The 21,162-nt window shown below is 47.6% G+C and overlaps 1 long non-coding RNA gene across 1 annotated transcript in view; it reads right to left on the bottom strand.

The window, feature by feature from the left end:
• The window catches only part of LOC144729528 (uncharacterized), a 74,564-nt gene that overhangs the window by 14,848 nt on the left and 38,554 nt on the right, over positions 1-21,162 (bottom strand). The gene's annotated exons all lie outside the window — the stretch shown is intronic.

Here is a 21,162-nt window from a genome sequence, read left to right as displayed (position 1 = left end):
ACCCTGGCTCAACAAAATCAACTTCAACTCATCACCATCCGATTGGGAATAGGGTGTTCCACCAACAGCTCCACCCATCAGGATGTATTAAGTTCGCGTGGTTAATGTACACAATAGGTTCCTTATAGCCTTACCAGATTGTTGGGGCAAGTGCTGTTAGCGAGTAACTCCCATCAAGGCCAGCACGGCACACCAGGGGGTGGGTGGCCAGCACCCTGGACGGCTGCCTTCGACTCTACAGCACTGATGTTTACACACTGCACCAGGCACTTATTTAAGACTCAGTCGACCTAGGGGAGGGGCCCAGGATCAGTTCAGGATATAACTCATGACTGACTTTAGCCAAATCGTTCTCAACTTGCCAGATTCGTCGTGCAGTACGCTAACCACTACACCACCGATCGCCGCTCCCCATCTATACAGCACACACACACATACAACAACCTGATATGACACAGCTTGTTGCAATGTCACTGTCGTCGGTCGAAGCAGCTGCTACAATCTTCTGCCCTGTGAGGAGTCACAGATTTCCGAGGCCCTCTGAGGCGTCGAGACTGACAGCCTCGATCACAGTAGCGTCGGCACATGAGAGCCGGAATGTCACGCCAAAGTGCGCCGAATTGTTGACACTGGCAAAATTACAGTTTTTTTTCCCTCCCATCCAGTAAAACGCGTGCCGACACGCTGCAACGTGCAAGACGCGCACACACGTGCTCACACGCGCGCGCACACTCACAAACACGCTCCCACTTCTCACCCCCCTTTGCGAAATGTATTTGGCAGTTTTCAAAGTAGACACGCATCAGTCCGCCTGTCCGTACCACTACCAAATTCTTGCGTGTAGAATTTCTTTCGCACCGTATATAGCCAACAGTACTAAACTACCAGGTCAGGCCCACTGAGCTACATAGCTATTTTTTTCCAGAAGCGACCTGGCCACCAATTGATAGCTCAACGAAGCGGCTTATCACGCGGAAATGTACAGCAGTCAAAATACTCGCACGTTGATTCTAAATCGGAGGTGCGGGTGGAAGTGCAGTGAACTAAACACACACCATTCTTACAATCGAATCGTGTTGCACGCAACCTGCTTTGCAGGTGGTGTTTGGAGTGGGTCTTGGACTGCTCTGGTGAAAAGTTCCACAGCATCGGTAACTTACAACATCAACAAGTCCGCGTGTGATCTGGTGGTAATCAACCCTCTCCGAAAGGCGCTCACTAAACCAACTGATTCGCTCTTCCCCCAACGTGTTTTATGGTTTGTACCGCGTGCTGCCCGGAATGACGTCCGGCGTTTCGCTCCGAGATTCCTTAAAGTTGCTCAAGAAGCTTAATCAAAGTTGCTCAAAAAGCTTCCTTAAAGCTGCTCAAGAAGCTCCCTTAAATTTGCTTCTCGAATTAGCACAGTTTGGCTACATATGGTTGCAAAATAAATGAAGCACATTACAACGCCCCGCAGCAGTCTAAACCACCGGTTCCATTAGAAGGCCACGCAGCAGTCTAAACCACCGGTTCCATTAGAAGGCCACGCAGCAGTATAAATCAGCGGTTCCATTAGAAGGCCACACAGCAGTATAAACCACCGGTTCCATTAGAAGGTCACGCAGCAGTATAAACCACCGGTTCCATTAGAAGGCCACGCAGCAGTATAAACCAGCGGTTCCATTAGAAGGCCACGCAGCAGTCTAAACCACTGGTTCTATTAGAAGGCCACGCAGCAGTATAAACCACCAGTTCCATTAGAAGGACACGCAGCAGTATAAACCAGCGGTTCCATTAGAAGGCCACGCAGCAGTATAAACCACGGGTTCCATTAGAAGGCCACGCAGCAGTATAAACCACCGGTTCCATTAGAAGGCCACGCAGCAGTATAAACCAGCGGTTCCATTAGAAGGCCACGCAGCAGTCTAAACCACTGGTTCGATTAGAAGGCCACGCAGCAGTATAAACCACCAGTTCCATTAGAAGGCCACGCAGCAGTATAAACCAGCGGTTCCATTAGAAGGCCACGCAGCAGTCTAAACCACTGGTTCCATTAGAAGGCCATGCAGCAGTATAAACCACCGGTTCCATTAGAAGGCCACGCAGCAGTATAAACCACCGGTTCCATTAGAAGGCCACGCAGCAGTATAAACCAGCGGCTCCATTAGAAGGCCACGCAGCAGTCTAAACCACCGGTTCCATTAAAAAGCCACGCAGCAGTATAAATCAGCGGTTCCATTGGAAGGCCACACAGCAGTATAAACCACCGGTTCCATTAGAAGGTCACGCAGCAGTATAAACCACCGGTTCCATTAGAAGGCCACGCAGCAGTATAAACCAGCGGTTCCATTAGAAGGCCACGCAGCAGTCTAAACCACTGGTTCTATTAGAAGGCCACGCAGCAGTATAAACCACCAGTTCCATTAGAAGGACACGCAGCAGTATAAACCAGCGGTTCCATTAGAAGGCCACGCAGCAGTATAAACCACGGGTTCCATTAGAAGGCCACGCAGCAGTATAAACCACCGGTTCCATTAGAAGGCCACGCAGCAGTATAAACCAGCGGTTCCATTAGAAGGCCACGCAGCAATCTAAACCACTGGTTCGATTAGAAGGCCACGCAGCAGTATAAACCACCAGTTCCATTAGAAGGCCACGCAGCAGTATAAACCAGCGGTTCCATTAGAAGGCCACGCAGCAGTCTAAACCACTGGTTCCATTAGAAGGCCATGCAGCAGTATAAACCACCGGTTCCATTAGAAGGCCACGCAGCAGTATAAACCACCGGTTCCATTAGAAGGCCACGCAGCAGTATAAACCAGCGGCTCCATTAGAAGGCCACGCAGCAGTCTAAACCACCGGTTCCATTAGAAGGCCACGCAGCAGTATAAACCACCGGTTCCATTAGAAAGCCACGCAGCAGTATAAACCACCGGTTCCATTAGAAGGCCACGCAGCAGTCTAAACCACCGGTTCCATTAGAAGGCCACGCAGCAGTATAAACCACCGGTTCCATTAGAAGGCCACGCAGCAGTCTAAACCACCGGTTCCATTAGAAGGCCACGCAGCAGTCTAAACCACCGGTTCCATTACAAGGCCACGCAGCAGTATAAACCACCGGTTCCATTAGAAGGCCACGCAGCAGTATAAACCACCGGTTCCATTAGAAGGCCACGCAGCAGTCTAAACCACCAGTTCCATTAGAAGGTCACGCAGCAGTATAAACCACCGGTTCCATTAGAAAGCCATGCAGCAGTCTAAACCACCGGTTCCATTAGAAAGCCATGCAGCAGTCTAAACCACCGGTTCCATTAAAAAGCCATGCAGCAGTCTAAACCACCGGTTCCATTAGAAGGCCACGCAGCAGTATAAACCACCGGTTCCATTAGAAGGCCACGCCGCAGTCTAAACCACCGGTTCCATTAAAAAGCCACGCAGCAGTCTAAACCACCGGTTCCATTAGAAGGCCATGCAGCAGTATAAACCACCGGTTCCATTAGAAGGCCACGCAGCAGTCTAAACCACCGGTTCCATTAGAAGGCCACGCAGCAGTATAAACCACCGGTTCCATTAGAAGGCCACGCAGCAGTATAAACCAGCGGTTCCATTAGAAAGACACGCAGCAGTCTAAACCACCGGTTCCATTAGAAGGCCATGCAGCAGTATAAACCACCGGTTCCATTAGAAGGCCACGCAGCAGACTAAACCACCGGTTCCATTAGAAGGCCACGCAGCAGTATAAACCACCGGTTCCATTAAAAGGCCACGCAGCAGTATAAACCAGCGGTTCCATTAGAAAGACACGCAGCGGTCTAAACCACCGGTTCCATTAGAAGGCCACGCAGCAGTATAAACCACCGGTTCCATTAGAAGGCCACGCAGCAGTCTAAACCACCGGTTCCATTAGAAGGGCACAGTGGTGGCTCGCCAGCTGACGGCTAGACGAAACCAACCACCTGAAAATTCATTCCCCCCCCCCCCATCTACCCGACCCTGTTTACGCTGGGGGACCTCAAAAAATCCTAAAGACCTCTTGAGGAACGGGGGGCAGGCACATGTAGGTGTATTTTTAGAAATGTTAAAGCCCCTTTGTATTCGCTGCATCCGGTGGCCACTCCGGTGTTTGGGCGGTTTATTTTTTGCACGTGCGTTGGGCGCCTTTGTGGGTATGGTCAAACCCCGCCACCCCCCACCCCTCCCCAACGAATGAAACGTATTAACCCTAATTGAGTTTGTCCGATTGTTAATTTGTTTGTTTGTTCGGCAGGACGCGGGGGAGGGGAGTAAGGGGGTGGTGGGACCAAACGAGAAGTATGTTCTGAAACACAACAGGAAACTAACGGCTGTGAATATTCGTGCACCTATTGCACGCGATATTAAAATGTCATTGTCAGCAGCAGCTGCTACTGCTGCCATAATCGATTCACTGCTGGATGAAAGCCACCTCCACCCCCCCAACCACCACCTCCCTACAATGCCGTTGCAACCTCTAGTAGTTCCGATGTGACGATCCACCTGCACTGGAGCAGATTTTGTCGTTCCATCTCCGTGTTGGATGTGCCTCTCGGGTGCGGTTGGGCTCCCCGGCCATCAACCATCGCCAGACACCGCCAACTCGCCGTGCGCGACTCGTTTTTGCTCACGTGATGTATCGTATCCGTCACGTGATGTATCGCTCAGCTTGGCAGCCTCCTTTTGATAATGAACCACAAATGGAGAAGGTACGGAGGAATTCATGTAACTTTGATCCGTACCACCCCCACCCCCGTTTATCGATAGTTCAATGTTAATAATGTGCCATTGTGTTGAGGGACTACTGCTGCTGTGTGATGTTAACTTGGTGTGGTCTGAGATTGTTTTGTTGTTGGTTTTGGTGCCGTGCCCAAGCTTGATAAATCGAATTTATATAAATAAATACAAAATTGACGTGTTCATATTCTGTGACTTGCTAACATTTTTCTCTATTTTGCACTCCTTGTTTGTGCATTGTTTGCTGTTGTAACTTGCTGACCACTGAACATCTCTGAAAAAGAGCTTCACACCTCATCGGATTCCTCCAGTCTAAATAAACATGCCGATTATGAAACGCAATGCAAATCAAGAAAGCTTTAGCCACCTCAGAGTCGCTTCTTCTCCTTTCGTATGGCTGATGTAGATGCAGAGGAACAACTCCAATTTCACATTCAGGTGGTCAGGCCCACAACAACCACGTCAGAAGCCTCGGTGTGTATCGCCGCTGTGACGTCTCCTTCGTATTTGTGGATCAACGGCAGTCAGTGGAACAACAACCAGTGGAATTGAACTTTCGGGAATATTACTGAAGAACTTGACAAGAAGGCTCCAAAGTTTGGTTGAACTCGGCATGAATACGCGCGCAATAAATTGCATCGTCCCTCCGTGTTAAAAAAACACAAGTGGCACTTCACAGCAATTAAACACTGGCCACTCCATAGAGAGACTGGCCCCTGGCAAGAGAATGTGGAATTTACAGCACTGGCTCGAGAACTCCAGCAAGGACAATGAGCAGTGCCCTAGCTTCCTCCCTCCAAACTGTCGTCAACAGCGGCACAATTTGACAAAATGCCACACGGCACGATAGAACTCCGCAGCCTTGCTTGATCGTGTGACCTAATGCTCATTTGGCGATTCCCCGTTAGAAATTAGCGAGCCTGTGAGCAAACTCTCCCCGGCCACAAGCCTGCCGAAATCTCGCACGCCTCCAATGAAGTCTGTTTGACATCACCGTGTCACGCGCTTTCTTTTGAGCGCCGGCAATTATCATCTCGAGCCGTTTGCATTGTATTTCGATTTAAAGCTTTCGTGACTGCAGGGATTCATCTTCTTGTTTCTTTCGGTAAAGTCACATAGAAGGGAAATAATAAAATAATAAAAATAAAACATAATAAAATAATTCTCACGACGCTTCCCGACAGACCTGTTCTTCACCTGAGGACGGCTGCTTGCGTTGTGGCCGAAACGTCGTGAAAATTATTTTATTATGTTTTATTTTTATTATTTTATTATTTCCCTTCTACGTCACTTTACCGAAAGAACCAAGAAGACGTCTGCATTGTGTTATTGAAGTTTTTTTGTGGGGGTGGTTTTTTTCTCTCTCCTCTCTCTCTCCTCTCTCCATCCGAGCATTAGTAAAATAAAAAAAATCCGCGGTGGAATCGCAAAGATTCTGTGCGATGCGGGGGTGGGCAGATGGGGCGGGGGGAGAGAGCCTGTGTGGGCTGTGGTCGCATTTCCGTGGGAAATGGCTCGTACAGTCATACGCTCGTGCGCAGGCTTTGTGGCGTGAGCGCAGGGCTTCCTTGGTGTGGTTTGCTGTGAAATTTGCTCGGGGCGTGCAAAGAGTGGCTGCTGAGGATGCGGAGGAGAGGCCTGCGCGGTAACATTCGTCACCAGCTTTGAGGGCATGGCGAGAGGCGGGAGCGAGAGCCCGTGATTTCGTTTGGCTCTGCCCAGCCCGCAAGGACTTGGCCGCCTTAATAAAAATGAAAGCGAATGCCGATTCAACATTCCAATCGGTTTGTTCATTTACAAAAATCATTACAAGTCGGTCTTCATCTGAATACACACGTCAATTCACAGCACCGATTAAGTAATTGCGCGCTGTGCGTTGATATCGCAGTGAATCCCCGACCGCAACATTGAGATCTGCTGTGGTTCCCACGCTGCACTTGTGTCACGGTTCGCGTGCTGGATTTACAACCCAGGCAGAGGTTGGCGGTTCGATGCGATCTCTCGGCACGGTGGGCGTAACAATGGATGACGTTTTGCCCTTGTTTTTATTTCACCCAACTCTGTCCGCCCAGCAGTAGAAATGGTTGCGCCAGAGTTCGTCAATTGGCTGTGTGCATGTGGTGGGGGTGACAGTGTGGGTACCGGCCAGCATGGAAGAGGAGGCCAATAAATACCCTTCTTCGGGGGGGGATGGGGCTCCTTTGACTGAACATGCCGCTTGCTTTCCTCTAGGTCAACTCGGCATGAAATGACCGGGCTACCATTGGCGCTGGCGAGGCAGCGTGGCGTAGCTGGAGCTTGAATACAACATCCGACTGTGCGCTGCGGTCACAATGAAAACGGACTGCGATGGAATCACCGATCTTGCTGATGATTTTAGCCAATCAAATGAAGTTTGGGCGCTAGTCACATCGTTACGCGACCCCGCGGATCGATTTGGCAATTGAACCGACACGGCGATTAACCCGAAAATTATGATAAACCCCGTTAATGTTGCTGTTTGTGTATTTATAGATCGACTGCGAGGAATCGATACAATTAATCTCGATTAACGATCAAGAATGACCATATATGTGGGAGGGTGGGGTGGGGGGCAAATCTCCGATCGGTGATTTTGCCAGGTGTGCGATTTTATTGCTCTATTACAGCGCCATGCCGACCTTAATAGGCGCTGGTCAACATCACTTCCTTCAACTGTGGGATGTGCATTATGTCCCTTTGACTTCTCTGATTTTGGACACAAGCTTTTTGTGTCGAGTTTGCTGTCCTTGCCCCGCACATCCGATAAGCACGGTTGGCTACGTACGGTGCGAAAGAAGTTCAACATACGTGCAAATTAGTGAACTCCAGTTCACCAGCGATGCGGCAAACATTCATTCAGGAGTTAAATCCTGGTCATGTACAATCCAAGAACGATCGCTCGATTCATTTTTTTTTCAAGGTCAAAAAAATGCACGTGAACATAAAAAAGGGTGTCTGTTAATATTGAATAAAAAATTTCGTCTATATTATTTTTTTTACGTCGATAATGACATTGCACCCAAAGCACTTGTTTCGCAATCGCGTGTCGGTGGCGTCAAGGAATACGCAGTGCGAGCCAGCTTCTCCTCCTCTGATGTGGTCACGGGCATTCGGCTCTTCATTATTGGTTTAAGAGAGACGGAGAAGTGGAGACCGGGTGGGTGCAGACCGGTTCTCTGCTACACCCGAACTCAAGCAAACACGCGTCCACACGCACACACACACAGCCAGGTACAAAGACAAAAATATATATATATATGTCTCTGTAATAGCCTAAATTATACTGTTGAGAAAGCCAGAACGATGCACTACACCAAGTCGTGTGTGTGCGACCAACGCCACGCCCGGCCACCTTTGTCTCCCCAGTGACGATGTTCACACACTGCACCAGGGACCCATTTGAGGTTGAGTCGACCTAGGGGAGGCCCGGGACCGGGTCAGATAATCGTCGTTGGTGTTGGCCGCGAACGGGAATCGAACTCAGGATGCCGTGTTCGTAGCGCAGCGCTCTAACCACGACACTACCACTCCCCACACTCACACGGACACACACCCACCCACACGCTCAGTGCTGAGCACCGATTGCTTTACCTGCTTTCACCCTGCCTAGGGCATGGACAGAAACCAACCGGTATCATGTGATATCTCCTGAATCATCATCCTTGTCAAACATTCACCTTAAAAAACACACACACACACACGGTAAATAAATTCGCAAGCCCTTTAACCACCAATACATCTACATACTGTGTCATATAGCAACTAAATAGAATGAGTTATAATAAAAACACATCGAAATTTTCAGCCATTGTCAAATCGCTGCTGGATGAAGGTCTCCATATGCCGCGTCCATCATGGGGGGGTTGTTTGGCCATACTTCACCACGCTGGTCAGTGTGGGTTTGTTGAAAGGAAGAAAGGGGGGGGGGGAGCTGGTAAGACCGGTTGAGATATCGCACGAAACTGATTTTAGCCACGGCCGGGTATTGAACACGTGTCACCGGGTTGGTCGAACAACGCGATAGCCACTGCATCAATCTTGATTTAATCTTGATTTGAAGCCACTGCATCGCCATCTGAACAGACTTTTGGGGCCAGCGCTGTTAGCGAGTAGCAGCGCCGTCTATAAATGTCGGCACGCCACACGACACGGTGGGTCGCCAGCACCGCGCTCGGCCGCCTTTGTCTCCTCGGTAGCGATGTTTGCACACCGCACCAGGAACTCATTTGAGGCCGAGTCTAATCTAAAGTGAAACTTTGTTTTATCTCACCAGCTAAGGCCCACTGAGCTGTACAGCTCTTTTTCAGAAGCAACCTGGCTATCACAAATGATAGCTCAGTGAAGTGGCTTATCACGTGGACATTTAGAGCAGCCAATTACTCTAAAGCTAGGGCAGGCCCAGGACAGATTCAGATAATCGTCATCGGTGTTGGCCATGAGCGGGAATCGAACTCGGGTCGCCGGGTTCGTAGCGCAGTGTGCTAACCACTGCGGCACAGCTCCCAGGCTAAACGCGCACACGCGCACACACGCACACGGGAACACCCACACGCCGTCTCCACAGCTGCCCTATAAAAGTTGCCCCACAAGGATAACAACATGACCCACCCACAGCACTTCCGGCACTTGGAGAGAGAGGTGCTTAGGGTGGAAATTGCCGGAACTGGCTGTTGCAGCAGCATTCACGGTTTGAATCTAATGTGCTGGGAGGGGAGAGATAGGGGAAAGTGGCATTTGTGGGGGTAGAGGAAGAGGCAGACTGAGCCGATACAAGGGGGGAGATACAGCTCATTGAGTGAATTAATGCCCTCCTGACACAAGGGGAGATAGAGCCTATTGAGTGAATTAAGGCCCTCGAGTGAGACACGCGTTGTCGCAAGGCACCACGGCGCGATACATTTATGGGAGGAACGATTTGCTTCACGTCACGCGTTGTGTTTGCAAGCGATTAGGAGCGCGTGCATCGTGCTAAAGATAGCGAAGGGGTTTTTCTTTTTCCTTCTGAATATTGTACATCCGCATTGTATCGTTGAGTACGTGAATAGTTAAGATGAGCAGCTGTAGTTGGCGGTAGTCACTCGTATATTTTACGCCGACACAAGAACAAGAGTTAAAAGAACACAACGCTGTGATTAGATGTTACGGTACGCCTAATATTAGGTGGCAATTGATGTATGAAGTGGTCCTGGGTACCAACGCGCACTGACCATCATGGTGAAGTAAAAAAAACTACACCAGCAAATCGTAGAGAGGCCTTCTTTGTCTAGCAGTGTCTTGCCAAATAACGAAACGAGTATTGCCATCTTCCTCTTCTTATAGCGTGAGGGCAAGCACGAATGTGTGAATTATACATCCTGGTTTGTTAGCCACACAAACCACGTGTGTTCTATATCCACGATATACAAATGTGGTAATTGTATGGTAAGCTTAAATCATTAATAGATATACACATCCATTATATGTTATATTATACATAATACATACAGTATCGGGCATTTATGTGCTTTCATATATTCATGAGCATGAAATGGTAAGCTCAGAGGAGCATAATGACTAATTGTCCTTTGTATGTCAGTGTTTCCAACATCTTATACTGGAAACATTAGATCGTTAAAAGTCCATGCAACATGGTTTTTTTTTACGGAAAATTTAATATATATATATATGCCAGTGATATAATTAATAAATATGAATAAACAAACTTATTTCATCACCTCAATGGGGCACCATCTCACTACCGTTGTTTTCAGCCAAGTCAGCAGTCAACTCTAACTTTACACTCATAACCCAGTGCTGTAAACGCCACCTTCCTATGGCAGATATTTTCTCAGTATAATCACCAATGGTGATTATGCGGGTACGATTATTAATTTAACGCGTAGGCTTTCGCGACCAAAAACGTTTATTATGAACAATTATTAATGTTCTACAATTGTCTACTTGCAAAGTACATTTTTTTGCGTTTTGGGCTTTACATCGGCATATGTTCCGTCGCAGGCTTGTTCTCCAGACAAACTGGCACTGCCATGGAAAATGTGGAATTTACAGCACTCAGTCACGACTGCCAAGATAACTAGCTCCTTGCTGCTCAACAATCCTCGTTTCAAAAAACATCAAGCAAGACAACTCTTAATCGTTATTTTTTTCAATTTGGTAATAAAGCGTCACGTTAAAATCTCACGTGAACCATTCAACATCCTGACAAATACATTTTGTTGTGGGGGAGATCTCCAACAATCTACGTGTGTCATCATAACAAAATAGAATACAGAAACTTAAATTTTCGATCATTGCCAAAAAAAGATCACAAAATAATCCACATTTAGACCTCAATCAGGGCTCATTGACATATCTCTGTTCTTATCATCCTCGTTATCTTTCACATGCGGTGAATGGCAGGCCGTTTGTTTTACTCGGGACCTGTGTGTGTGTGCACGCACGCGCGCGCGTGTGTATGTGTTTGCCCGAGATAAAAAAAAATCCTTTGATCTACAAAGCAGATTTTGAAATGCACAACTCCTATCCACAATAGCAAGGGCCGATAGAGTTATCCGTGGACAATAGAAGAATAGCCAAATAGATTTTAGCCATCCCCTAAGTAACTAAGGGCACAGCTTGTGAAAGGCATGCTTGTAATCAGCAAAGACCATACAAATCCTGCAACCAATCAGCTATAGCACGGCGATTTATGAAAGCAAAGTATTCATTTTAGGCCGAGTCAATCTAGAGGGAAGGCTATGGCCAAAGACTCACGTGACAAACCTTACTAATTGGCTGTGTCGGGTGGTGGTGGGTTTAACGATGCGTTTATATTTACGCGATCTAAACCACACAAAAAAAAAACACATTATGGATGATATTTGTCGCGAAAGCCTCCTGCGTGTGAAACCAATACGAGTCAAGTTTATTTAACCAGTTGCGAACTCAAATATACCAGAGGATTGACTCATTTGCGAGTGACCTGGGTCACGAAAAGGAGCAAAAGCAACGAAACAAAGTTCGATACTCCAATGAAGTGAAGAGAAATCAGAGCAACCACCACATCACAAGAGAAATATAACGTACTGCTCATAAATAATAACTCAATATTAAATAAATACATTTCCTCTAAATAAAGTTGACTTTGACAAACTAATTTTTTGTGGGTAATATAATCACGGATAGGGGGAGTTCTGTACTCAAGGAACTTACATAAAACCGAACATATTTGTATCAACAAATGTGAATTATTATATATAATCACACCATGGGAAGAACCATAAAACACAGAGTCTATCCCCCTGTGCCTTGCCCCATCCCTGTCTGCTCTGAGAAAGGGCTGCTTTGGATGTGGGGGGTCCTAACGTGGCATTGTCAGGGCCTCGGCGGTTGGTTGGGGGTTGTTTGGGGGTGGTGGCGGTTGGTTGGCGGTTGGTTGGGGGTGGTTTGGGGGTGGTGGCGGTGGTACCGTATTTACGACGACTTTTCACCACCCAGCAGGCAGCTCCACACTTCCTTCACGCAGATCCTATCTGCCAATGTTTCCCCCAGAGGGGGGGAAGGGGGGTCTTTTTCATTGTGCCCCGTTGCAAAAAAGGGATCAAGGAATGGGGGGGGGAGAGGCAGCCAGGGAGGGAGGGAAGGCACTGGCAAGGGAGATGGGGGGAGAGAGGAATAGAGATGAAAGAGATAAGGGAGATTTAACAAATGGCAAAAGAAACAACGTGAAACTGAGAGATTGGGAGAGGGAGATTTAAATAAAGAGATAAATGGAAAAGTAACTTAAGGAGAGATATGGCTAATGCTACACGAACGGGATTACAGCCTGGCCCAAAATATGCTAAAATATAAAAACTGCAACATTTAACATAAGTGTAATTTGGGGTTAGAAAGTTTCCAGGTTTCAAGTTGGTGCAATGCAGGAAATCACGCGTGCTTTCATCATTAGATAACATAACAATCGCCCATATATTTATAACCAAACGAGCGGGAAGTACCCAGCGTTGCCCGGGCAAAAAAGACACACACACACACAACAACAACAACCGCCATTCGCCACTAAGTGGCGGTGACGTCACTACGACGCTTGTGCCAGGCCATGTGCATCTTGAGGCTACGTGAAGTGTCGAACGCCCGCTGGCAGGAGGTCACGGGGCAGACCCAGGTGCCACGGGGTCGACTGACTGAGATGTCCGAGATGACTGGCTGATGCACCACCTGTGCCCCCTACTGTGCCAACTTGCTGTGCTTTAGCCACCCGACGCTCCGCTCGTTGTTGTGAGCGTCGCTTCTCCGCCCTCCGTTGTTGTTGGATGGCGACTGCCTCCAACTGCCCAGTAGCGTCCTTCACGAGCCTCCTCCACAGAGGCCGATCTTGACACCGCTGGTACCAGTCATCGGAAAGTCCACTCAGCTCCACGTCTTCCTGTACCACATCACTCCATCTCTTCTCTAGCCCGTGCCGCGCCTGTTTAGCCCCCTCGATCTGGCCGAACAAAAGATGTTTAGGCATGCGGAGGCTGGGCATGCGGGCTACATGACCCACACACACAGACATCGACTTACACAGACATCGACCCACACACACATCGACCTACACGCACACACATATGGACTTACACACACATGGACTTACACACACGGACATCGACTTACACACACACATTTAAACTTTTCTATTTACCGAGTTTTTAAAGATTAGTTGTCTATGTAGGTCATGTTAGGGAAAGAACCAAGAAAGAGAGGAAATGCAAACAATTGTTAATGCACCTTTGAGGATCAGCACACTGTAATCGAAGGTGAGGGTCATACTTAACTTTTATGATTTGTCTTTGTCTTGTATTGAATGCTAGGAGTCATAAGTAAATGGTTAATTGTATAAAAAGACGTAAGTATTTGTACAGTATGATTTGGCCTAGAGGGGCATAATTTGGCCTAGGCCATAATATACCCCAGAGTATAAATTGGCCTAGGCCATAATATACCCGGGTATAATCTAGCCTAGGCCGTTTTAACCCCGGGTATACTACGGCCTGTGGGTATACTACGGCCTGTGAAGGCCGCACAGGGCAGCGAGGTGTGGAAGCGGCTCAGCGAGCACCGGCCGACAGCCGAACTGCCCCCCAGCAGGCTTGGGGTCAAGCAGCACACGTGAGAGGGGAGTTGCACCCCCAACCAAAGCAAGAGCCTCTCCAAAATAATGAAACTGCCACTTATTGCTGAGCTGCACCTCCCTATCGAAGAGCCTCTTTGTAAACAATGGTTCTGGTCTTGCCTGCTGGTGCAAAGTAATGTAAATATTTGTCATTGTCGACACGAGAGCATCCAACAAAAAGTTGGACATGAGAAAAGCACGGACTTGACAAAATCAGTCACACCACTGATAAAGATTGTCCTTGAGCAAGGGCATGCAGGTTGTCCTTGTAGGGTGTTGGCCGTCCGATAGACGTGAGGTTTTTTCCACCAATGGAGTGAAGTTTGTCTTCAAGGAGGATGAGGGCCTGGTTCAAGATGACATCAGAAAAGGTGACGTCGAGGTTTGGATTTTCCCGTAGAGCTCTGTAGAGGATGTCCTCACTCATGCCCTCTTTGTATTTTTGCCAGAATCCCATGGGGTTAGATGGGCTGCAAACTTGAAGAATTATGCAAAAAAGCAATCTCAGTTGAGAAGGAAACTGTACAACAGAAGCTTCTGTCATAGCTTTATCAAGATGCTGATCATCCTCAAGAATTCCACGAACGTTACAAGCTTCCCTGTATGTTTGACAGACAACTCCTTCCACTGTTTTGAGGTGTATATAAGATTTGTGTTCTTTGACAACATGGAGAAGCATTCGGAGAAAGTAGCACTCTTGATTGTTGGGATCAACTGTGTAGACTCTTCCCAAGGCATCAGAGTCACCGTCACCAGCACATCGCTTCCATTTCTTTTGAGCAGTCCACGTATAGTAGGAGGGAGCTTCATTGTCGAGCAGGTTGGCAGCAGATGGGTCACTTTGTCACAAAACAAAGAACGGCATCAGGGTAGCATCTTGTCGAGCCAGGGCCTGTTGCTGGGCATTTCCTTCGGTGAAGTAGATGTGTTGACCATTTTCGAGGTGAATTTCCAAATGGACGACTGTGGGGGAACGCTCATGGATGGGGAAGCTAAGAATTCTCCAAATGGCCTCATTGCTGCTGATGTATCTTCGTTGGACAAAAAGTTTAACCTCATCCACACTTTGCCCCTTTTTTTGTAAGTCAAAGACAGCCATGTCAGAGCCTTTGTTGATGTATTTGCAAATATATTTGATGACTTTCACAGAATTGCAGATTTCCACATTAATGTGGGCCTCGAAGATCTTGCACAGAAGATGGCAGTAGGGAACGATCCACCGGTTGTCAACCTTCATTTCAGAGTTAGTGCCAGCTCTGAGCGTTGTTTAAAATCCACCATGCTCACTATTTCTGCGATGATATAGAGGATAGCCATCATGGCCTGACTGAGTGTCTTTCAAGAAGTTTCGTGGAAACTTCTTGGTACACCTGCGGTCCTGCATACATGGCGAAATAGGATTGAACTGCCCACATGGGCCATGGACCATTTGCTTGCAGACCACATCAACAAGGGCAGGTTCTTGATGGGGGTCAAGTAGCTCAGCACTGACAAATGTGTCAATGTCACTTACATTAATTATTTCCCTCATCCATAGCAAAACGTGAGCATGAGGAAGAGCATGTCTTTGCCACTCAATGGTGTGCAAGTTACATCTTGTCTTTCCAAAGACGCCGCCTTCTTAAGTCGTAATAAGCCTCATGAGTTCATCAACTTTGAGTTTGAAGACCCTTGGCAATGACGTCATGTCTGTCAGTTGGCTTTTGGTCTGGATAAAGCTCAACCTGGATCTCCTTCCATTGAGGACTGCAAGTGAAGGTGAGAAAGAGATCGGGCCTGCCATATTGGCTGATGTACGTCATGGCATACCGAGTCTTCTCATGCATGTATCTTGGTCCACCTGCGAAGGGTAAAGGCAAAATAACTTATCTGCCCACATTCTGAGCATTTGCATCTACGTCAGCATTGATAGCGTCCTTGAGATGAGCATACTGTTCTACGCGCAGGCGTTTTTGATTAAGTTGAATGTAAAGAATGCACTCACTCTCAATGTTGGCATACTCATCGACAACATACTGGTGAAAGAGGTTGGCGCACCGTAATATGGGGTTTGCTCCTTCTCCGTCCATGATCATGAAGGAACAGAAGTCTTTATAGGAGACAGTTTTGTGAGGATGTCTTGGTGGTACCCATCTTGGACTTGCCACAGTATAATGGGGTCTTGTAGGGCATCATATGCTCTGTCTCAGGAATTTGTTTAATGGTGTTGTCTTGGTATCGAAGCACTATGTCTCTCTTTCCATGTTCCTCACCGACCGTAAGAACAGGAACCTCAACACACGTCGGGGCATTGAACCTCCCTGCGTGTTCCCCGATGTAAACCCCACGGTTTGCGAGCCAAATCCTTCGCAAAAGTTTTGGCCGCACACAAGAGACATTTTTACCCCTCCCTCACATACCCGTCCCTCCACGTAAAAATGCACAACAGCGAATCGTACGCAACTCATCGGGCTCACCGGGCCCATGGGCTCTTTGGGACGGCATCGTTTCAGCAGCGTTGATTCAAGCCAAGCAAACTCTGGGCCGGTTTCGACGTTCAGTGTCTCATCAGCAGTCGGGCACACTTGATTCAATGCTGGTTAACTGCCATACGCTACAGGCAAGGGCCCACCTCTTTGAAGGATTGGTCCGAGCACAGCGCAAAATTGTATAATACTTAACGCACAATAATTATCAGTGACGTCGATAAAATGAACCACAACACACTGTTACGGCTCTTTCCTATATCCGTCGCGCCACGTAAAAAGAATAAAACACACGCACAAGCACGCTCAGGATTATTTTGAGTTATGCTTCATGAATGACCGGGTAAGAGCGCATTCAGTTCCTGAAGCTCTATGCACGTGCAAGCGGAACGTCCGGACATCATGCCGAACAGCAAGCGGAGAGCTGGGACGCTGAACCGTGAACAGCTACGCAACAGCAGCAGCAGCATCCCGTTGAGAAACAGGCGTTGCATTGTCAAGGGAGACTGCGAGAGAAGCCCAAAAGAGAAGGCCAGAAGCAGCATCGTGAGCTACTTGAATTCTCAAAGGAGCACAGACGTGCCAGGCCCATCATCTCTGGGTCACAACCCTGAGCCAGTGGTGACAATCACACGTATCCCATGGCCGGTGTGAGTCAATCCATTGGACAACCAATCGCTCTTGACCAGTACCCATAACAAACAAAATAGTACTCATTTTAGCCACCATGTAACGTTGAAAAACTAAACTAAAACTAGTTTTTATTTTAACAGGTAAGGCCCACCTGAGCTATGTAGCTCTTTTTCAGAAGCGACCTGGAAACAAAATGAGAATACCTCTACAAAGTGGCTTATCATTGCAGCCAAATACTCAAAACCCATGAATCTAAATGTGGAGGGAAAAACCGGAGGACCCGGAGAAAAATCCACGTGACCATGGGGAGAGACATGCAGACTCCACGATCTCCTGCATACCAGGCGAGGTAGTTAACATCTCGCCCCTGTGGCACCCTGGTCCACTGAAGGACTAAATAAGCCCCCACCCCACCCTAAATGCGATTTGAACTCCTCTACCTAAAAAAGATGAGTACTGGTCAAGACCTGTTTTGTCTGGGGACAAACTTGATTTTTTTAGTTTTACCCAAGCTCAGAATGTATCCTATGACTGTACATTTATCAAAAAAAAATCTCCCACGACCAAACGCATCGTGGGAGGGCCGTCATCCAGCAGCAGATTGACAATCGGGGCTGTCAATGTCCAATTCAGTACTTCATTTTTTTTTATAATTGTATCAACAAAAAGCCTTAAGTTGATCCTGCATGAATGACGATGCAATACAAAACGAAAACATATTGTCCTCTGTAAAGCTCACAACATAAGCTTGGCTTGTGCCCACGCATTCATGTACACCTTGTGACTAGATCTTCCGATTAAAGTCAACCGCATCTTTACACAAACTGTGAAATACTGCACCACGTTTGGGTTAGCAATACGCGCAGCGCAATCGGATTGCTGGTTCGTCATTGACGTTGTTTTTTATTTAGTTTTGCTTGTGAAATTATGAACCTGTGTGTCAGCTTAACGCTGCAGATCTCCCCTAACCGAGCTCCAACTGCGCAGTGTGTGGTGGGGAGGTCAGCAGAGATAAGACTGGATGATAATGACTCGTGTAAACAGTGACGGCTGATAAGGGAGGCAAATACTGTGACTTGAGAAAGAGAGGCCAAAATAACCCACAGCCACTCCACCTCTACGACCGACCGCCCCATCCATCGGTTTCACTGCCCTTCCAAACTCTTTTGTCTCTATTTTGTAAGCCCCCGTCTCAGGCTGATGAAGCCCTGGATGTGGAAACTGGTCCGGAGTTTTTTTTCTTCTTTCTTTTAATTCAATGGTGCTGAAATTATGCACTTACAGAAGGCCACGTGGCTGATGGGTCCCGTGGAGAGACGGATATGTGATGGGAGACGATGTCTACCAATCTTCTTGGTTCTTTCGGTAAAGTCACGTAGAAGGGAAATAATAAAATAATAAAAATAAATCATCATAAAATACAATTCTCACGACGTTTCGGCCACAATGCAAGCAGCCGTCCTCTGGTGAAGAACAGGTCTGTCGGAAAGACAGCATCTGAATTCAGAGGACGGCTGCTTGCGTTGTGGCCGAAACGTCGTGAAAATTGTATTTTATTATGTTTTATTTGTGTTATTTTATTATTTCCCTTCTACGTGACTTTACCGAAAGAACCAAGGAGATGAATCCCTGCAGTCACGAAAGCTTTAAATCGAGATGTCTACCAATGTTTTCCTGTGAAATATCTTTCCTTTTTTAACCATAAGTGGGCGGTGATCAAAAAGTCTGCGGCCTCACGTGGGAGACTCGATGAAAAGGTCAACTCGCAATGACATAGAAATATTGGGAGCAGAGAGGACTGCCCTGATTAAAAAACAAAAAATAGCCGACACAAGGTCCCCTAAAGATCTGGGGATGCAGGATCTTTTCTCCATTCCCAGGTCGAAGTTTCGGTCTATGGGCGACCGAGATTTTTCCCGTGTAGCCCCCAAGGCTTTTGGATCACTCTTCCACGACATATATCAGAATCTCTTTAGAGTCTGCGAACATTTTTAAATGTGCCTTAAAACCAATGTATATGCTTCCGCTTAGTAAACTTTTAGTTCATTTCGTAAATGGATTATAATATAATTATTTGCATGCCGAGGTGTCTGCTGCTGCTTTGTCCTCTAGAGTGCTTTGAGATCCTTGACGAAAAGCTGCTATATAAAATAGAAGTATTATAATAAAGTCTATGAATATGGAAGTGTTTACCTATGTCGAATGAGGGTGCAGGGGTAGAACGTCCGTCTGTATTGCTTTTAAAAGTACAGTCATCAGTTTATTTGCGGTCACACGGGCACTAGGTCACGAACCCGCAACTGGTGAGTCGCAGTTAATGTCTAAGCCAGCGTTAACATCGCTTCTCGTGGTGTGGCGGAGTACGAAAGGGTTGATCATCCTCTCGCGATATTTGCCAGACCTGGTGGTTCTCAGTGACTTCCGCAAGTCTGCACAGTTTAAAAACAATCGATTAAATTTCGATTTAAAGCTTTCGTGACTGCAGGGATTCATCTTCTTGGTTCTTTCGGTAAAGTCACGTAGAAGGGAAATAATAAATAATAAAAATAAAACAATTAAATAATTCTCACGACGTTTCGGCTGGTCTTCACCTGAGGACGGCTGCTTGCATTGTGGCCAAAACGTCGTGAGAATTATTTTATTATGTTTAATTTTTATTATTTTATCATTTCCCTTCTACGTGACTTTACCGAAAGAACCAAGAAGAACAATCGATTAAACTACAAAAAAACCTACTTTCTATTTTACAACAAGGCCCACCGAGCTGCACAGCTCTTTTTCAGCAGCGACTTGGCTACTCGTGATACGCTCAACGAAGCGGCTTACCACGTGGAAATACATAGCAGCCAAAAACTCTAAACGCACGTCGATTCGAAATGTGGAGGGGAAAACCGGAGGATCCGGAGAAAGATCCACGCGACAACGGGGAGAGCGACACGCAAACTCGAAATATACAGCCTTCAGGGTCGAGATCGAACCCATGGCCTCCTGCATACCAGGCGAGTAAATTAACTTCTCGCCGCTGCGGCTCCGCCATTGTAGGGAAAGTAACATTTCCATCAGCAAGATGAGGCAAATGTGTCCTGAGCAAAGATTTGAAAAACAAGACAAAAACGTCCTTCAGAAAGAAAGAGAGGGGGGATTAATCCTTGGCATAGTCATGACGAAACACATTGCATGTCAAGAACAATAATAACACAATATCAGCATCAGCATCATCATCATCAATAACCCATTGCTTTTCATGCGAGGCCGCAGACCCCTCCATCGTCCCTTGTAATACACGTGCCATGCCAATGAAACGTTGACATCACCAGCCAACTTAAACCACGAAGGATTACTTGCTGAAAGCATGCCACGAAACTGGTGAGCTTCTGCCAATGCCAGCTTACCAATTCACACGCACATGCAGACAGGACTGGCCTACCTACAAAACTTGGCATTGTAGACGAGCAATTTTATGTTTCGGGGTCTGTGAATGTGTGAGTGTGTGTAGTTTCTGCGCGGGCAGGGGTTGGCATTGCGTTTCGTGCAAAAACCGGCGACCCGAGTTCAATTCCCAGCCATGGCAAACCATCGGTGGCGAGTGCTATCTTGGCCGGTTCTGGTGAGACCCATATTGTGACCCAGTCTTAACACATTCCTGTGGAGGGAGCTGGTAGGAACGTTGGGTTGCTCGGTCAATGGCCAGGGTCAACGGCGGCGTGGTGTATTCCGCAAATATGGCCGACTGTGAGGGTGGGCACAAGCCGGCGTGAGTAGGTTAAACGTTGAGTTTCATAAGGGCACCACGGAGTGACCAGCACCTCCCCACCCAGCCCCACCCCTCCCACCCCCCACCCAGCCCCACCCTCCCCACCCTGCCCCTCCCCACCCTTCCCACCCAGCCCCTCCCCACCTTCCCCTCTCGACCCAGCCCCACCCCTCCCATTTTTGGATGCACGATGGACGGACAGAATAATCCCCTGTGGGCTGGTGTAACCAGGAGGTTCCTACCAGTACGAGTATCGTGTATGCGACGTGTAAAACATCTACACTGGGGGAGGCAGAGATGGCTGAGCGTGGGGCTGGCCACAACCACTCCCCTCGTGCACCATCCCGACTATGATAGCGAGCTGCTCGCTCGTAGCTGCTTGCCCAAGGAGTCTGTGTGTACACGCTAGACGAGGATGCATCTTT

The sequence above is a fragment of the Lampetra planeri genome, chromosome 33 (genome assembly GCF_965212315.1).
Source record: "Lampetra planeri chromosome 33, kcLamPlan1.2.h2, whole genome shotgun sequence".
NCBI lineage: Eukaryota > Metazoa > Chordata > Hyperoartia > Petromyzontiformes > Petromyzontidae > Lampetra > Lampetra planeri.
The sequence above is the reverse complement of the archived record's forward strand: the minus strand, read 5'-3'. Positions and strand labels throughout refer to the sequence as shown.